Consider the following 19,008-nt stretch of genomic DNA (forward strand, 5'->3'; position numbering starts at 1 on the left):
GGAGTGGCCAGAAATCACGAGTTTGGCTTTAGGCAAAATTTGAGATACACGTGGGACAAGCACGTGGGGCTTCCCGCTGCCACCGGAGCCAGGTCGGGATCGGCGGCCTTGAATTTAAGTTCAGCTCCCACCTTTCCAGCTGGGTGCCCTTGGGCAGCTCACTCAAGCCTCTGGTTTCCGGTCTGCAACGTGGGTGGCTTCCCCAGTGGAAGGAGCTGCCTTGAGCTCACCCCAGCTTTGAGGGTATGAAATTGTGAGACTCAGGTGACCTGGCATCCATGAAAGTTCAGTTCATCTTGCTATGACCTTGGGTCTGGGGTGAAGAGGGGCCTCCCCCCAGCTGTGGTCAATGTCCACCTGCATCTTCCCAGGCACAGCGGGGAGTAGACAAGCTGTGCACCTTCTCGGTGCCACAGAACCCACCGTCTGTTTGCTCTCTTACCCTGGAAAGGATGAGGGGGAAGTTGGGAACATAGGGGCTGGGTGGAGAGGGCGACAGGCGGCCCTCTGTCTGGGTCCCGACGTGTCACTCACCAGCACGACCGAGGGCCAGTGTCCGAGACCCCGTTTCCTCTCGTGAAGCAGGGCTGGTGGCCTTGGCCGCACGGGTGATTTGGAGGTGCACAGAACACACTCGGAGTCTCCTGACCTCCGTTCTCTGCCATGTCCCTGGGAAGAAGGTCCTGAAGACCCGTCCACTGGCCTTTCTCCTCTGGAGGTGGAGGTGCACAGAACATCCCACTGCGGCCTCCCTCCGACACTGGCTGACCAAGTCCAGAGGCGTTCATCTGACCCCCACGGTCACCCTGGATCCAGGGGTCACTTACGATCGAGGGTGAATCTACTCAATGTTGTTCTTTTGGTTTGGCCGGTAAATCAGATCATTGCAGAATTTCAAAAGTGCCAACCCAGCCCTTATTTTATAGAAACGGTCACCAAACACTTGGAAGCTCGAGTCCTGCCTGAGGAGGCTGGGTTGACGGGAGGAAGGGGACCCAGTGCCCGCCTCATAGCAGGAGGAGTCCTCCTGCCAGCTTGGTTTTTATGAGGAAGCTTTCGATGACTGTGCAGTGAGAAGAGCCATCAACTGACATGTCTTCTGTGTGGACACCATTTCTCTTAATCCTGGAGTATCTTCTACCCTCGGCTTTACCCTTTGTGCTGTTAGGTTCCAAACAGATCATAACTAACCCTGTGTTTGGATGCCGTGCAGACTATGCCCGTGGCAACCTTCTCTGTCCAACCCAAGATCCGCAAAACTGAGACCCAAATTCTGACCCATGTCGAGAACGCAGCCAACTGAAATCCTGTGTTTGCAAGAACTACAAAAACAAATCTTTCTGATCACACAAACTTTTAAATTAAAGTTCTAATATTTTCCTCCCATTTTCCAGTGGATGGCTTTGTGGATTCTGTGAATTGGGATCACTTCCCTTCATGAACACAACCAAGACTCTTATTGTTGAGAAAGAGAGAATTTAATTTTTAAAAAAAAATGGCTAATGGAAAAGTCAGAATAACAAATGGTGGGAGAGATGGGGATTAGTAATGGCAAGATACCTCTTTTCCCACCAAATTCTCATCCACTGAGATACAGGAGCCAGGTCGACAGATCGGGACATCATCTGGTTACTGATGGCGACATGGGGAGGGTGGCCTGGGTGCCCCGACGCCGGGCTTCCTAACTGGACCCTGCAGACGCCCTTCCAGCCTCGCCAGCCCCAGAGCGTCTGAGAGCATGGGCCTCTCAGGTCTGGGATCCCAGAGAGCAAGGGGAGACCAGCCCCGGGACCCCCCATCAGGTGAATCATTCCTTCACCAGGAGGTGTTGGGGAGGACACAAGTGGGCAGTGGCCCCACTGCAGCCCATTGTGAGAAGGGAACAGTCCAGGAGTGGCGACAGTCATGCCCCAAATGACTTTGGATGCCACAACATTTAACGTGAGGGGAGAACACAGAGCGACAGGCGATGTGGTGACCACCTTTGAGGTCAAACCTTAGAATTTCAGTCCTGGTCCTGCCAGTGACCATTGGTGTGAGTGGACACATTACCTACCTTCCTGTGAAGTGGGATGTTGATAAAGGCGCCACATCGTAGGGCTGTTTTAGTGAATAAATGAGACATCCTGGCAGAGGGTGAACCTTCACGACAAGTTAGATGTTGACTATATATTTCCTCTTTAACAACCATATTTGAGAGTCGGCAGGAGAAACGGAGCACAGAGAACTGGGTCCTGGTGGGAGGGCCCCCCAGATGTGCAGCGTCCTTGGCAAATCTCACTTCCTGTTGTCCGTGGCTATGTAATTCCAGCTAAATCCAGGCCAAAATCTGGCTGAAAGAAGCATGAAGCACCACCTGATCAAGGAGCCTGGGATGCAGACAGCAGGAGGAGCAGTTAGAGGGCGAAGGTGTCACAGGGAAATAATTGATTGCGAGAGAGTGACATGTCACCCCCAGAAACAGTGCTGAGGACAGGTGGTCTTTTGGTTGATGCTAATTGGATTCTAGACTAATTTGGTGCTCAGCCTGTTCTGGGCCACAGAACACGTGAAGGTCAACAGTCACACGTATGACCTGCCCCTTATCTACTTGGCCATCAACATCCCTGCTTTCTCAGGGGACTCTGTCCGAGAGCAAGACAGCAATCATGCTGCCGCAAGAGCACATCTGAAACTAACACAATATATGTCAGAAGCGGATCATTCCAAACCTTGCTGTTCTGTGGTTAGGAATACTTTTTAAACGCCACCTGTGCGCTCAGGAGGGCGGCCACCTGTCATAGATGGACTCTCCATCCCTCTTAGAAAGGACCAGGACATCCTGTGTGGATAGAAAGCCCTCTTTCTTAACGGAAGTGTTGACATAGAGAATTTTTGGAGTTTGACGTGAATCCACTCTACCCTGGACTGGTTGGTATTTTTGCTTCATTTGGTGGTGTTTGTTTTTAATCCCTTTTGTAATCAAAGCAGATGGGAGGCAAGCAGGAAAGTGAGCCCGGGGGCCATGTGGGCGTCTTCACAAACTGTGAAACAAATGAACAGAGGCTCTGATTGGCTCCCAGAAGAGCGTGGCCCAACCACACAACCTCCACCTGCTCTCCTGGGTCAGCTCAGCAGCAGGCATGGCCGTGAGGGCAAGTCCACTCTGCTGCAGACTCGGATCTGGCCCACTTTTCTCCAGGGCAGCAGGGGTGGGATTGGGCTGTCCGGGAAGAGAGACCCTGATGGACAGCAAAGCCATGAGCCTCCCAGCTAAAAACCGGAAAGGATCTCCGCAGGGAACAACACTTCAAATCCAAAACATGGGGCCACAGAGCCTGCCGGTGACTGGACATGAGTCAGGACTGACGTGGCCATCGGGGGGGGGGGGGCGGTGGGTGCGCAGCTGACCGGCACACGGCCTCCACGCCCTGTAGCCCACCCGCCACTCCCGGGTCAGCTGGCGGGGAGAAGAGAGGACAGAGTTGTCTGCTTCCAGCCTCGAAACCCCTTGGCCCCACTGCACTGTCCACTCCGGGAAACGTGAGGGAGACATCCCGGAGGCTTGGACCGTCACCAGCTCCCGGGGAGGCCACCCTGAATGGGAAATTCACACAACGTAAAAATTCCACATCATTCTAGACATGACTTTGGATGACAAGTTGGACCTGATTCTCTTGTTTCAGTATTTTCCCTATGCGGGGCTTGGTGGGGGTGGGGGGGAGGCGGGGGAGGGGGGAGGGGCGGGAGGGAATGGCTAAAATTGCACATTTTATTTGACAGAGATCTGAAGAACAGAAATTGGAAATGGGGAAAGAATGATTTTAAAAATGTAGTTTATCTGTAATGTAGTTATTAGGGATGAGAAGCAGTGAACTGGTAACAGTCAATTGAAACTCTGCAGCCCAAGATAGCTGAGCTTCTGGTTGAATGAATTTAAATACGTAGGGCTGGACTTCTGAAGGAGCGTTTCGGTTAAGTACTTATCAGCTGGCATGGCGGGAAGAGAAATGTCTGTCACATTTTAATGGGCTTCCTGTTTTTAAGGAAAAACCCAGGGAGTTGAGAACCGTGGTTCTTCCCCTCCACCCCCTCCAACCCCTCTGTCCCCTCTGTGTGGGCTCCAGTGGGTATCTCTCATTTAAAATAGAGGCTTTTGTTTTGGGACATGATGATGCATGCCAGTGAGCCTGATTCACCTCGCAAAGTACCACAGCAAGATTAAATAACAATGATGCCCAAAAATAATAGCGCAGAGACAAAGCACACGTCAGCCCCAGCCCATGTGGGGTCTGTGTAGCTTCACCGCATGTGTGATTGGCCTGAAGACCATACGGTGACCTGGGAGGCAAACTCCACGGCCACCCAGCCTTGAGAGTAGGGCGTGCCCCATTGACAGCCAGCCAGTTACCGTGAAAGGTTCTCACTCACTCCCTTCACTTCTCCTGCTATTAGAAAATGGGAATTGAAACCAATGAAATCAATATAGTAAAATGGCCTGGATAATTGGGATGATTTAAACAAAAGAATGGGTGTCAGATCTCACTCTATCCCTTTCCCTCCCCGTCCAGGATAACGTTGAGGAGATTGGGACAGGTCGTGAGCAGTAAACTCCTGCCCGCAAGCGCACGGGTTCAAGGGCATCCCTGAAACTGGGCAGTTCAGAGAACCCAGACTCCTCTGCTGACCCCCAACGTTCAGCCAGCCCACCCAGTTCAGCCGAGGCCGTACCCCTTCCCTCGAGTTGGTACAGTTGTGCCTTTAGAGTTTTTAGTTAGAGTCTCAGTCCTGAGTGAAAGTCACTCTGGGTATTTTTTCTTTCCCAGTTCTTGATTATTTGAGCAAGTATTGGGATTTATTTTGCAAACGAGTACACAGACACACACACACTCCCCTATACCACGTGCTCATAAAAGTACTACATAAATCTACTTTTTTTCTCTCCCAGTAATTAACTGACTTTGTAAAATCAATTCTTAGTTATATATAAAACTCACAAAACAGATCTTTAAATAAAAAAGGGAGATAAATCTCTTGGAATTCCTTCTGAAATCACCCAGCTCCACAGTCTCCTGTCTGCTGCCTCTGGTGTCCTGAGTCTCGCTCTGCTGTCAGGCTACCTGCTCTGTTTCCGTGGGGAATGGGGGGGAACACGACAGAGAAGGGGGCTGCCGTGCTCGGTAAAGGCCACCGCCCCAGAGAACAGCTGATGAAGACCAGAAGTAATGAGCTAAAATTTCCCGAAAGTAATTCTTCCCAGCACTACGGACGATAATAAAACTCCAGTTGACATGGGTAACCCTCCGTGGACTGAAAATGTGTAATTTTTTTCTACAGAGAACTTTTGTGGTCTTCAGAGGGTGAGTGGGCTGTAGGAAATGTCTTTTCCACGAGGAGCGCCTCATAATTCATAAGCAGCTGAGCCTAAATGGAGTTGCAAAGGTCATTCTTATTTTATAACAAGAAGAAATACCCAAGGAACCTTCAAGCCCTTCATTTTCCTTCCACAGCCATGCAGTACCCATACATCATAATATAGAATTATCTACCTTCCTACAGCAAGGACATTCATTTAGTAAATACTTTGGGGGGTTCCCACAATGTATTAATAATCTGAAGGGATACAGTGATGGGCAGGAATCCAATAATGTCCTTTAAATGCTTAAATAAGCATTAAATAATGCTTAAAAGCATTAAATAAGCACCAAGTATTTAAGACCTGAATAAACAAAGATAAACATGATAAAATTCATTGTCACAGTGAGCATGAGAGACAGACATGAAAATAGTCACAATAATGAGATAATTGCCTTAATGGAGGTGCTACAGCATTCCATTGAGGTTATGTCTGATTATTAAAAGGAGTAACATTTTAAATGCTTTACAGAATCCCATTGTTTGGAAGCCTCCTCAGTGGATCCTATAGTAAAGCAAAGAATGGTTCTGAAATGAACTGGTGCTGAATTTATGCATTCCATGAAATTGAATGACTGCATATTGGAGTTTCTTAAAATGGGGTGCACATTTAGAAATCACTGGATTTTACAACCAAATTGTTTTTGAATAAGAGCTAATTATGTTTACGTTTGTAATGAAGATATATGGAAACATGCTATGAATGGTCATATTAACCACAACAGCCAAATGTGAAGACCTACTTAGCATTATTCAAATCCAAATTCAGTGTTGGGGCACGTGGAAGGCAGTTTATTTGTGATGCAAACACATCTCTGACTTGCATGTGCTAAATAGGATAAACCAAGCAATGAGCTAGTTGCAAAAACAGTGAGATAATCAGGATCTGCAAATTTTGCTTTGATGATTTTGAAATCCAAGAAAAGTGACAGAGTTTTTCCTATTTAGGCAGGAACTTATTTATTCTTATTTAAGACATATCAAAATGTTTCTTGAGGTTTAGAAAAGGCATAAATGACTGCCAAACTTTGTTCATAGTGCCACCAACGGCTTGCCATCAGCAGGCCCACTGGCAAAGACACTGGTTTCCATGTATCCATCTATCTGTCCATCTGTCCATCCATCCATCCGTCCACCCATCTATCTATCCACCCATCCGTTCATCCATCATTTTACACATATTTAATGAGCAGTACTCTGCCCCAGGCAATGTGCCAGGTGCTAGGAACACACAGAAGTGTATAAGATAAAGTCCTTGCCCTTGAGAATTACTCACAGCCAGTCGATGGGTTTTCCAAGTTGTGACCCAATAACTCTCTGAGCAAGATTTGCCTGGGCACCATGTTTAAAAACAGATCCTGGGCACTTACTCTAGAATTACCAAATCAGAATATCTTAGGCTGCGTTTTTAACAAGTACTCCAAATGATTCTTAGTCCTGCTAAAATTTCAGAATTAAACTCAGGGAAGGGTTTAAATGAGAACAATTACATTTTATCGTGCTGCTGGGGAGATGTGCTAAGAGTTTTGTACAAGCTGAGGAAAGGGGACTAACTCGGATCCCCCGAAATAAAGACCCTTTGTTAGTGATAGCACAGCTTGCATCCTACACACAGGAGCTGCACAAAGAAAGTCCACACACCCTGTAAAAACTCCAAACGGTAAAATAAGAAGTTAATTCTAACTCTTTACAACTGTGTTTGGCTTTGTGAAAAACAAAATCCTTTCTTATAAAAGGAAAGCTTCCAAATCACAGAAGATGATTCACCTTGAGATCTTAAAGATTCGTCTATTAAGGTTGCAAATCTTAAAATTTTTTTACTTTTTTTATTTTTGGCTGCGTTCAGTCTTTGTTCGGCTTTCTCTAGCTGCGGCGAGCGGGAGCTACTCTACATTGTGGTGCTCGGGCTTCTCATTGCGGTGGCTTCTCTTCACAGAGCACGGGCCCTAGAGGGCACAGGCTTCAGTAGTGGTGGTGCACGGGCTTAGCTGCTCCGTGGCATGTGGGATCTTCCAGGAGGAGGGCTTGAACCCATGTCCCCTGCATTGGCAGGCGGTTTCTTAACCACTGCACCACCAGGGAAGCCCCAAGGTTGTAAATCTTAACAACCCATATGAAAGTAGCCAGACTGGCAGGTGTGAATCCTAACTATAACTATATATATAAACATATATGGAAGATACAAGTTATTTTATATGTATGTATACACAGGTGCAGGGACACAGTCTTCCTTTCCTGAAGCCCATTTCTCTTTAAGAAGCCCTGGGGATTGGTCCCTGAGGCTCATGCGACAGCCTCAGACATTACATTACTGCTCACAGCACCCAAGGCCAGTCTCAGCAATCAAGGCATTTGATAAAATATTTTCGAATGCCAGACCCAAAAGAGGGCCTGATCTCTTTCATAGTACATGTCATTAATTTACTCATCAGGAAGAAACAGAAAAGCAGCCTGCTCGCTGGAGACCCACTGAACTCCTGCTCTGTAGCATCACGGCCCTCTTCCCCCAAATATTCCTACTCCACAGCTGACGCAGGAGAGACGAACCCCGCGCAGAGATAACTTCTGTTATGATTTCATCTACTTGTTACCACTTATTCAAGTGATAAATACGTCCGTTATGAGGTTTATCTGCATTTGTAAAAGGACCGCTGGGCTTTGCGGGGTCCGTTTTCCTCTTTCACCCAGTGGGGTAGCAGAGGCAGGAGGCGTGGTTTTGGGGTTTGGCTTCCTTTATGCCCCTGCGAATGGGCAGTCACTGCAGTGCTTGGGTTGAGCGTGAGGGAGTGGCAGTTCAGACAGAGGGGACAGACAGAGGGGACAGCTGGCCTCTGACCGCCATCTCCCCATCTCCATCTTCCTGTGCAGACAGCTCAGCCCCCCTCTCTCTGATGAGTCTTACCCTCTGCACTCGGTAACCTGCCTGCATCCCTTCCCTGGCCCAGCCTCCTTCTGCTGCACACCTCTGTGTTTTCCTGTGAACTTTTCTCTGTTAAACACACATGTGCTCGGGCTTCCCTGGTGGCGCAGTGGTTGAGAGTCCGCCTGCCGATGCAGGGGACACGGGTTCGTGCCCCGGTCTGAGAAGATCCCACATGCCGCGGAGCGGCTGGGCCCGTGAGCCATGGCCGCTGAGCCTGCACGTCCGGAGCCTGTGCTCTGCAACGGGAGAGGCCACAACAGTGAGAGGTCCGCGTACTGCAAAAAAACACACACACACACACACACGTGTTCTACTTGTTCAAAAGTATTAAGTATTACTGGCATGATGAGAAAAAGCACAGAGATGTGAGGACAGTCACCTTCTGAGACCAAAATCACCCTCAATGATTCCGGGCTCATCTGCTGTGCGGGGGGCGGCGGGGGCAGGGGCGGCACGGTGGTCAAGACCGTGGACCCAGGAGCCCGGCCTCCGCGTCTGACTCTTGCTCCGCCCGTTATGCTGTCTGCATGCCCGTAGGCCCTTTGCCCACTCCCGCTGCGCTGGGAGGTAGGGAAAGTAGGGGCTCCGACAGCACGGAGCTTGGTGAGGATAAATCCAGGTGCCTGGTGCACATGGGGACATGAGTGGCAACGCAAGGCTGGTCGGGGGAGTGTTGTGTAAAAGGGCAACGCCAAACTAAGCAATTATGGCACCAAAGTTCATCAAAACCATGGAGAAGGATAGCAAAAATTGAGTAAACTCAGCTAAGCCCGGGGCACGTCTAATGAGCTTGGCAGTGAGATGAGAGAGGGAGCCAGCACTTTCCTTAATGAGCTTGAACTTGAGCTCTGAGATGCTCACTTGCTGCTGGGGTGAGGGGCCCCAGCTGCCACCAACAAAAGTGCCTGTGGAAAACCCAAAATCTAGGGAGAGGGAAACAGTAACTATGTAATCAGATCAATGACTTTCAATCAGTAAATTAGCCAAACAAATCATCTGAAGGTCTGGGATTCTTTCTCACATAAATTCATTAGTCCTGTTTCAGTTCACTAAAGTAACCAGTTAGTTGTTTCTGAATTGAGCAGACACCATCACAGAACCAAAATCACAAAAATGTATAAAAGAGGGGGCAGGGTGGGTGGAAGGCTTTGGTCCTTAACTGAGTGAATCCTCTGCCTTCAATGGGCAAACACCTGTGCCATCTTAAAGTCCTTTGAATTCCGTGTCAAACTATCAAAAATACACCATTCTTGGTTGGAGTATTTTTTCATGAATCAGCAAAATGTATTTGACATCTATTAGACACCAAAAAGAATGCCACTGGTTTACAAGCATTTCCAGGCTTGCCTGTTTGCAGATGTAGGATTTTAACTCTCAAGGTCCCTAATCTTAATGTTTAAATGTGTTCAAGTAGAGAAACCACTAAGTGACATTCATGTCTAATCAAACCACATCTTATGCAGCCTCCTGATGTAGTTTTTCTGAAAGCAAACAGCCCAAATGGCGACCACCACGTCTCTGGGAAAGGAGATTTCAGAAAAACCCCTAAAAGCTTTGTAAATAATTCCAAATAGATAGGTCTATGGGTCCATAATTGATTAGCACAGTGTGTTAAAGTCCCCAAAGTGTGGAGTGTGTAGATGATTCATTGGATAAAAGAGAGAAGACAATCTAGACCTTTTAGAACTTTGTATTTTAATCTCATCATTTTATAACAATTTTCTTGTGATATAAATCAGGTACCATAAAATTCTTCCTTTTAAATTGGTTTTTAGTATATTCACAGAGTTCTGCAGCCACCACTATTATCTAATTTCAGAACATTTTCATCCTCCCTTAAAACCTATTAGCATTTCCCCCTCCCCAGGCCCCGGCCACCACCCACCTACTTTCTTTCTCTTAGGATTTGCCTGTCCTGGGCGTTTCATGCAAATGGAATCATACAATACGTGACATTTTTGTCCAGCTTCTTTTACTCAGCCCAGTGTTTTCAAGGTCCATCCATGTTGTAGAATGTATCAGTATTTCATTCATTTTTATGCCAAATAATGTTCCATTTTTATGGATATACCTGGTTTTATTTATCCATTTGTTAGTTGGTCCATTCAACATTTGGGTTGTTTCCACTTTGGGGCTACTATAAATAATGCTACTATGAACACTCATGTGCACCTATTTGTGTGGACATATGTTTTCATTTCTCTTGGGTAGCTACCTAGCGGTGGAATTGCTGTTTCAAAACGTATTTAACATTTTGAGAAACTTCCAAACTCTTCAAATTGGCGGCATCATTTTGCAATCCCACCAGAAGCGTCTGACGGCTCCGATTTCTTCACAACCTTGTCTTCTTTATTTTAGCCACCCTAGCTGGTGTGAAATGTTATGTCACTGTAGTGTTGACTTGCATTTCCCTCATGACTAAGGATACTGAGCATCTTTCAATGTGCCATTTGCCGTGTGTATATCTTCTTTGGAGAAATATCTATTCAAATTCTTGAACTGTTTTTATTTGGGTCTTTTTCTTGCTGAGTTATAAGATGTGTCCCCAAAAATTGGGTCTGATATGAGCTGTGAGCTTTTTGTAGATGCTTCTTATCAGGTTGAGGAAGTTCCCTTCTGTCCCCCATTTGTGAAGTGTATCTCATTATTTTTTAATTTGCGTATTTGTGTACAAGCTACATGAATAGAGTGGTTTATATCATCTATAAATGAATTAATACACATATGGGGAGTGAATGTTCAAAACGACTTCAGGCATAATCGTATACAGTCAGAAAGTTTGGAGATCGCTGGGTTCAGACACAGCATCTTCAAGGCCATGATGGTGACCAGCCCGCACCAGGGAGGCTGTCTCCAGTCACACGCTTCAGACTCTGCCAACCTCTGGTCCAGCGCCTGAGCAGAAACCAAGTGAGCATGTGGCTGAACAGACCCTACGTGCCCCTCCTGGCTGCAGGACAGAAAAGGATGGGGATAAGATTCAGCGATTATCCAGCCATTCCCTACTTTTACCACAGGGAAATACCCCAAGTAAAAAAGTGCCCTTCCAGGGAAGAGACTACTGAGCACCGATCCCGTCCCTTCAGTCCTGGGAAACACTCCAGTCATATCTACATATGTTTGAGGCAAACAAAAGAAAAATGTATTTTCTTTGAAGTAGCCGGATGAGTTCTAAGACCCCATGTCACAGGCCTCCATCCTGGGTCTTCTGAGCCTTGGACATGCCCAACTCCCCATGCTTGGGAACACTTCTGTCTCATGCCTGGGCTGGCCCATGACACTGAGAGTCTGGGCCGGCAGGTGGCTGGGATGCTCTCTGCCCCAGGCTGCCGTGTGCGGATCTCAAAGGGGGCAAAGAGGCGGTGCTCAGGGGGGCAGTCACTGAAGTGCCAGGGGGTGGGGGAGGCACACACTTCCAAGCGAGTGTGCAGAGCAGGGGTTCAGGTGCGAGCTGGTGGGGGCAGGAACCACGGCCAAGGACAGGGCAGGTGTGGCGTGGAGAATGGGCAGAGGAGATGCGGGGTCAGTGTGCGGGGTCTTCGCAGAAAATCCTGCTGCCTGGAGCCGCCACCTCCCTCACCAAGTCGACAGTGGCTCTCACACTGGAAAGTGTCAGGACGTTCTGTTTCCAGTCTGAAATATTTTGAACACATGATACATTTTAATAGATTTATTTTTTTAAACTCTTAACTATCACTGGAACAGATTTAATAGCAGAGGTTTTCTTATGATTTTACTTACACTTTCATTATTGTGAACACCTGGATTTCCACTTAGTAATAGTCTGACAATTTTTACATCTCAACTGGCAGCAGGCACAAAATAAGCGGCAGCTGCTAAGGGCTCTCTGTCACGTTGAAATGCAATATTGCGGCGTTTTGTTAAATCCTTTATCTACAAAGCTGCCACCGGCTGCAGCGTGAGAGCGTGAACTTTGTACCGAATCCAAGCGACCGGTCTGAACTCGACGGGTCATAAATTAGCACAGTGACAAACTTCTGGAGGCCCCTTTCTCTGGCGCTCTTTCTTGATAAGCAAAGCGAAATAAGAGTTTTCTGTGCAAAGCTCTGTGGGGTGATTTTGACACAGACAATGCAGGGAAAGGTGATAAGACATTCTCCCCATGTTACGAACAATCCAGGAGGAGCCAGGTCCTGCTCCAGGACGATCTGCCAAAAAGGATGATAATAGTAATCGTTGAAATACATAAGAAGGTTTGAACTGTTCAACAACAGCAACAAAAACACTAGCTGGTCTTGAAGTGAAGAGCTGAGCCTTGCTTGGTTTGTTTATAGTGCGTGTTGGGAGCACAGGCCTCGCTTTCATGAAGCTCCAACTACTGAAAGGACGCAAAGTGTCGGTGTCTGCTGATTCCCTCTCAGAACCTGGAACGGCTCTTTGAGGTTGAAGCCGTGTGCAGCCCTCCTTCCTCATCAGGGTTACTGGCATCCATCAAGCCCCACAGTGACTCCTGGGGTCCCCGACCCCACCCCATGAGGGGCAAACTTGTGGCCACAAGGGCTTATCTCCATGTCCGCAACATGGCATCCACTTTTCTGGGGTCCCGGGAACCTGGGTGTGGGTCCCCACTGTCCTCGGACTCGGTTATTGCAGGGCATCCTTGCTTTCGCCAAACGCTGCCGGTCTAATCTTCTAGATGTCACCCTGATTACGTTTCTCACCTGCTCAAAAATCCTTCCGTTTCTCCCTGTTACTCTCATCACAAAGCCGAAGGCTCCCGTGAACGCCGGGCCGGCGGCAATCAGAGCGCGGCGTCTGAACTAGACCGACCATGAATTTTCACGGTAATGAGCCCAGCCCCGTGTCCCCCTGACTCAGACGCAATGCCCAGACACTGCAGGTCCTGTTCCCACCCGGAACTCCTTCCCAACTCCCGACCCGCCCCCTGTCACCTGCCCATCAGCCCCCATCGCCCCCAGGACCACCTCGGCATCCCTTTCTGGCCCTGTGCGTCATCACTACCCACCTTCCTGCCTGTGTCCTCCAGGCAGGAGGGGGACTATCTCTCCCACCTCGCCAGCCCACCGTCTGCCACCTTTCTTAGCATAAATGTGGGCTCAACACAGGTTCTTTGGGAGGAAGGGATTAAGTCTCCTTCGGTTCTTGTTTTTCTCCTGTTTCTTCTTCTTGGCCTGTTCCTCCTCCTGCTTTTGTGAGAACAGTTCAATTGCACGTGTGGAATCCAGAGCACAGAAAAGTACAGTAAAGAGGTTGTAGAAAAGTAGTGACTGAGGTGGAATTAGAACATGGGGTATCTTCATCATGGGTCACCCTCATCATTTTGCCAATGTCACAGAAGAATAATTCTATTTTTGCCCCTCCATGGGTTCACTTGGGTTATTGGTTAACTTTGGTATTTTTCAAGCGAGGAAACTGAAGCAACTACCAAGAACATTGTTTCAGTCGTGACAATTAATGAATTATGAATTGATATCTGTTTAGCCTTTCGTGTTGAATAGCTCCTAAAAGTGTACTTTTTAACTCAAGGAAGTGATTTATTCTTCTCTGTAGTTTTAATTTTATTCAAGACACCAAATGGGTAAGTTTACCAAATGGAAAAAGTCAAATTCACTTGCATTCAATTCCCCAAGATTAGAATTTCTTAACATTTGCATATCTACTTGTTTTAATTTTTTATTGCCTTTCCCGTTCTGATAATTTTCTGGGAGAGATTTGACTGGTAAACTATGTCTTCAAAGCAAACAGTGTAAATTAAACTTACATAAATCACATTACCTGAGGCTCTAGAAGACTCCACCCTTCACCGGCCTCGTGGAAGGCCCCGTGCTCCTTCCATGGGGAGAAGGAAATTAGAGTGGTGTCCCCAGCACAGAGCCAAGTGGGGTTGTTAGAGGCTTTCTCTGGAGGAAGATGCCGGGTTAGTGGCCACAGTGGAGGACGTAGGTGGAGCCCGTGAGGCAAGGGGACCCGGGGTCCCATGCTGCTACTGGAATACAATTTTCTTATCTGTTCTCCTGAATGAGAGAAATATTAACTCAACTTCAGGTTATCACTTCAAATTCTACCCCAGTGATTTGCAGTCATTTTAAGAGGTGGTCCTGCTTGGATGTAATGACATTAGCCCTCATACTGCTTACAATTCGGTGGAGAACAAAATGCACTTGGAGGTGGGCTGCGGGATTGACATGCTGGGCTTGTGATGGGTTGGAGGTCCTCCCAAGAGGCAGTGAAGTCGTCATGTTATGTGGGGCATTTTCATTGCCCTGCCCTCGGGGTTCACGCACTAGGATGGACCCAAGGCTGGAAGGACTCTGCCAGCTGGGCTCCCAGGTGGTCTGAGGATCAGTGTCCGGCTGGGTCCTTCCACAGGATCCCTGCATAGCAGACACACACCTGGCTTCACTCCCCACACATTCAGATGGGATGAGGCCCAGAGTGCATGCGTGTGTGTGTGTGTGTGTGTGTGTGAACTCCACTTTGAGTCATAGACCATTTCCTATGAGGCACAGGAAATGGTCCAGGGGGATTGCAGGTCCCCTCCCCTGGCGTCCCTCGACGATGATGCCTTGCAAAACTACTGTGATGTTGGTCCCGATTCGATCCACCCGTCTGGCTCAGGTTTCCCCAGTTTCACTTGTACTTATTTGTGTGTGTTCGGTTTGTGTGATTTTATCACATGTGTGGGGTTTGTCCCCAAGGCTGCAGTCAAGACACAGAACATCCATCAGCATGAAGATCCCTCCTGCTGCCCTTTTAGAGCCATGCCCGCCTCACCTTCATCCTGGCCACCATGAGTCCCGTTCTTGTTTCTATAATTGTATCATGTCATTAATATTATATAAATGGAATCATGTGGTGTGCATTTGGGATTGTTTTTATCATTCACACTAGTTCTTCGGAGACTGAGGCAGGTTGCTGTATCAATAGATCCTTTTTACTGCTGCTCCTAGGTGTGGATGGACCACAATTTCTTTAACCTTCATCCAGTGAAAGCCGTCTGGGTTGATTCCAGTTTGGTGCGATTACAAACACAGATGCTGTAAGCATGAGCACACAGGTTTCTTGTATGAACACAAATTTGTATTTATCTGAGATGAATGCACAGGAGTGGCATTCCTGGGTCAGGTGGTAGCCACGTGTTTAGTTTAAAGAAATCCCAAACTGTTTCCCCAAGTGGCTGCCCCATTCTGCATCCCCACCAGCAGTGTACGGGTGATCTGGTTTCTCCACTGCCTCACCAGCATTTGGTGGCGGTGTTATTTCTTATTTTAGCCGCTCTGCTAGGTGTGTGGTAATAGTATTGCACATGGTTTTAACTTGCATTTCCCAGAAGTTGCACATCTCATCGTGTGCTCATTTGCCATCTGTGTATCCTCTTCGCTAGAATGTCTCCTAGTGTTTTCTGCCCATTTTCGAATTCAACTGTGTGTTTTAACTGATGAGTTTTGAGAGCCCTTCATATACTCTAGGTACTAGTTCTTTGTCAGATTGCGATTTGCAAATATTTCCTCTCGGTTTGTGGCTTGTCTTTCATTCTCTTAAGAGGGCCTTTCACAGGGCAAAGTCTTTCAATTTTGATGAAATCTAACCCTTCAATTTTTCCTTTTACAGGTGATGCTTTTGATGTCAAGTCTAAGAATTCTTTGTCTTGCTGTAGATCCCCCAAATTTTCTCCTAGGTTTTTCCTAAAAATCTAAGTCTATGATATACTTTTAGTCAGTTTTTATCCAAGGTGTGAGATATACATTGATGGGTCTGGGGGTCTGGTGGGGGGAGGGGCAGTGCTTATGGAGGTCCAGTTGCTCAAGAACCTTGTGTCAAAAAGGTGATTCTCCCTCCACGGAATTGCTCTGGAACCTTTGTCAAAAAACAGTTGGTCACATTTGTGTGGGTCTCCTTCTGGGCTCTCTATTCTGTTCCACTGATCTATGCATCTGTCCTTTCACCAATACCACACAGTCTTGATTATTATCACTTTCTAGAAAACCTCAATATTGAGTAGTGATTGCTTCCACTTTTTTTTTTTTTTGGGCTGTGCTGGGTCTTCGTTGCTGCGTGGGGACTTTCTCTATTTGCGGCGAATGGGGGATACTCTTCACTGCGGTGCGCGAGCTTCTCATTGCAGTGGCTTCTCTTGTTGCGGATCATGGGCTCTAGGCACACGGGCTGCAGTAGTTGTGGTATGTGGGCTCAGTAGTTGTGGCTCGCGGGCTCTAGAGCACAGGCTCAGTAGTTGTGCTGCATGGGCTTAGTTGCTCCATGGCATGTGGGATCTTCCCAGACCAGGACTCGAACCCGTGTCCCCTGCATTGGCAGGCAGATTCTTAACCACTGTGCCACCAGGGAAGCCCCTCCTTCTGCTTTTTATAAAATGGACATGTTAGTCATTCTAGTATGTGTGCCTTTCCATATAAATTTTAGGATAAGCTATGTACCTCTACAAACATGTTTGCTGGTATTACACTGAAAGCTATGTACCTCTACAAACAAGTTTGCTGGTATTACACTGACCTAGAGGTCAGTTTCATGAGAATCAACACTTTCACTGTTTGAGTCTTCCAATCCATAAGCAGCATGTCCTTCCACTAATTTAGGTCTTCCTTGGTTTCTTTCGCTAACATTTTATAATTTTCAATGTACAGATCCGAAATATCCTAAAGAATCTGTGAGGTGTGATAAAGATGATGACTATATTAACTGATGTTTATATACCACACACCAGGTGCTAAGCCCTCTTCTACATGTATTAGTGTATTAATTCACTTAACAAGACAAAGTAACCTCTGGAAAAGGGCTTCCCTCCTTTACTGACCTTCAATACTTATTGAAGCCCTGATTTACTTTTTAAACACTGTCCAGCATCTGACCAAACAGACATAGTATTTTCTTGATTCTCACACTATTATGAGTTTAGCAGAGTCTGAACTCTTTCTCTTTGTGCCAAATATGGTCGAGAAAGCTGAATCAAGTCTCGGTACTACTGATGTCATTGTATTTATCAGCATTATGAAAAAATGAAAAGTCCTACAACACTGAATTTTGAAATAATTGAAAATTATATATATATATATATATTTTTTTTTTTTTTTTTTTTTTTTGAGGTACATGGACCTCTCACTGCTGTGGCCTCTCCCGTTGTGGAGCACAGGCTCCGGACACGCAGGCTCAGCAGCCATGGCTCACGGGCCCAGCCACTCCACGGCATGTGGGATCCTCCCAGACCAGGGCACGAACCCACATCCCCTGCATCGGCAGGCGGACTCTCAACCACTGCGCCACCAGGGAAGCCCGAAAATTATATTTTTAAATGCCAAACTTTTAAAACTAATTTAGATAGGAATCATTATAAATGCAGTGCCTTTTCTTCTTAAAGAGAATGTACAAATTATATTGTTTCTAGAGCTTCCATCATTTTGGACTTTGAAGATGATATTCTGTTACAATCGAGTGAAGCTCTCAGGGCTGTTATGATTTGTTTGACTGTTTCTTATTTTTCCTTCACTACAAGGTCCCAAGTGGCTAAGTGTGTTAAATTTCCTTGCCTGTTATTTCTTTAACATTTCTTTCTCCTCCCTCAATATTAGCCTAATAAATAACATTGTTCTTTTCTCATCATTCCTCAACTTGGTGAAGCTCCCTAAACTAACTAGAATAATCATTATATTGCCTTAACCAAAAATTCGTGTAGGAAGTAATGAAGAAATCAACTCAAATACTCAATAAAGAATTAGAAAAAGCATAAGCAGACAGAGAGAGAGAGACCGAGAGAGAGACAGAGAGAAAGCAAGAGCAGAATTTGAATTCAAACAAAAGTCCAGCCACTCTGAAGCCCAGGCGTTTTCTTCCACCCTACACTGAGTTTTTTGAAAAAGACAAAATAGTTCTAAGACAGGGACTTCCCTGGTGACTCAGTGGTTAAGAATCTGCCTGCCAATGCAAGGGACACGGGTTCGAGCCCTGGGCCGGGAAGATCCCACATGCCACAGAGCAACTAAGCCTGTGCACCAGAACTACTGAGCCTGCACTCTAGAGCCCCTGAGCCACAACTACTGAGCCCGCGTGCCACAGCTACTGAAGCCCACGCTCCTAGAGCCCGTGCTCCGCAACAAGAGAAGCCATTGCAATAAGCCTGCGTACCGAAATGAAGAGTAGCCCCCTCTCGATACAACTAAAGAAAGCCTGTGCGCAGCAACAAAGACCCAAAACAGCCAAAAATAAATAAATAAATGTATTTTAAAAAAATAGTTTCCAAGATAGACAGTGTTCACCAAAGTTTTTATCAAATGGGTTTGAGTTCTTTCCACTAGCAAAAAGTGAGATTTAGCACCAAACTCAGGAGACCAGGTTTACGGCCCATCCTTAATGATCTCCTCCCGTCACCTCTCCCCACCGGTCAAAGAATCTCATCAAAGAGACTGAGGGATGCTGGGCTGCACTTTCCTCTGGAACCGAGTTACTTAGAAACATCACCAAGGATCCATTTGAGCCCAGTGCCTGGGCTGCTCTGAGGAGAGAGAAAAACAAATCAGGAGAGTCTGTTTCTGCTTTGAGCCTTCGTCCCACTTTGTGGGGGACACAGACCCTCTCTTCTCCCCTGCCCAGCTTCCACTCCCACAGCTACACGTTGGACACAGATGTGCACAGACTGGAGCTTGGCCCAGGAACCATCCCTGCCCCCTTCCTCTCATGTGGAGCCCTGGGCTTCCCGG

General features: G+C 46.9%; 1 protein-coding gene across 1 annotated transcript in view; it reads left to right on the plus strand.

Annotated features, from left to right (window-relative positions):
* Nucleotides 1-19,008, plus strand: part of ADARB2 (adenosine deaminase RNA specific B2 (inactive)) — a 364,216-nt gene that overhangs the window by 275,713 nt on the left and 69,495 nt on the right. The gene's annotated exons all lie outside the window — the stretch shown is intronic.

Source organism: Delphinapterus leucas, chromosome 2 (assembly GCF_059928025.1).
Source record: "Delphinapterus leucas isolate spDelLeu-1000000601 "Yukka" chromosome 2, BTC_Dleu_Yukka2, whole genome shotgun sequence".
In the NCBI taxonomy this organism is placed as follows: domain Eukaryota; kingdom Metazoa; phylum Chordata; class Mammalia; order Artiodactyla; family Monodontidae; genus Delphinapterus; species Delphinapterus leucas.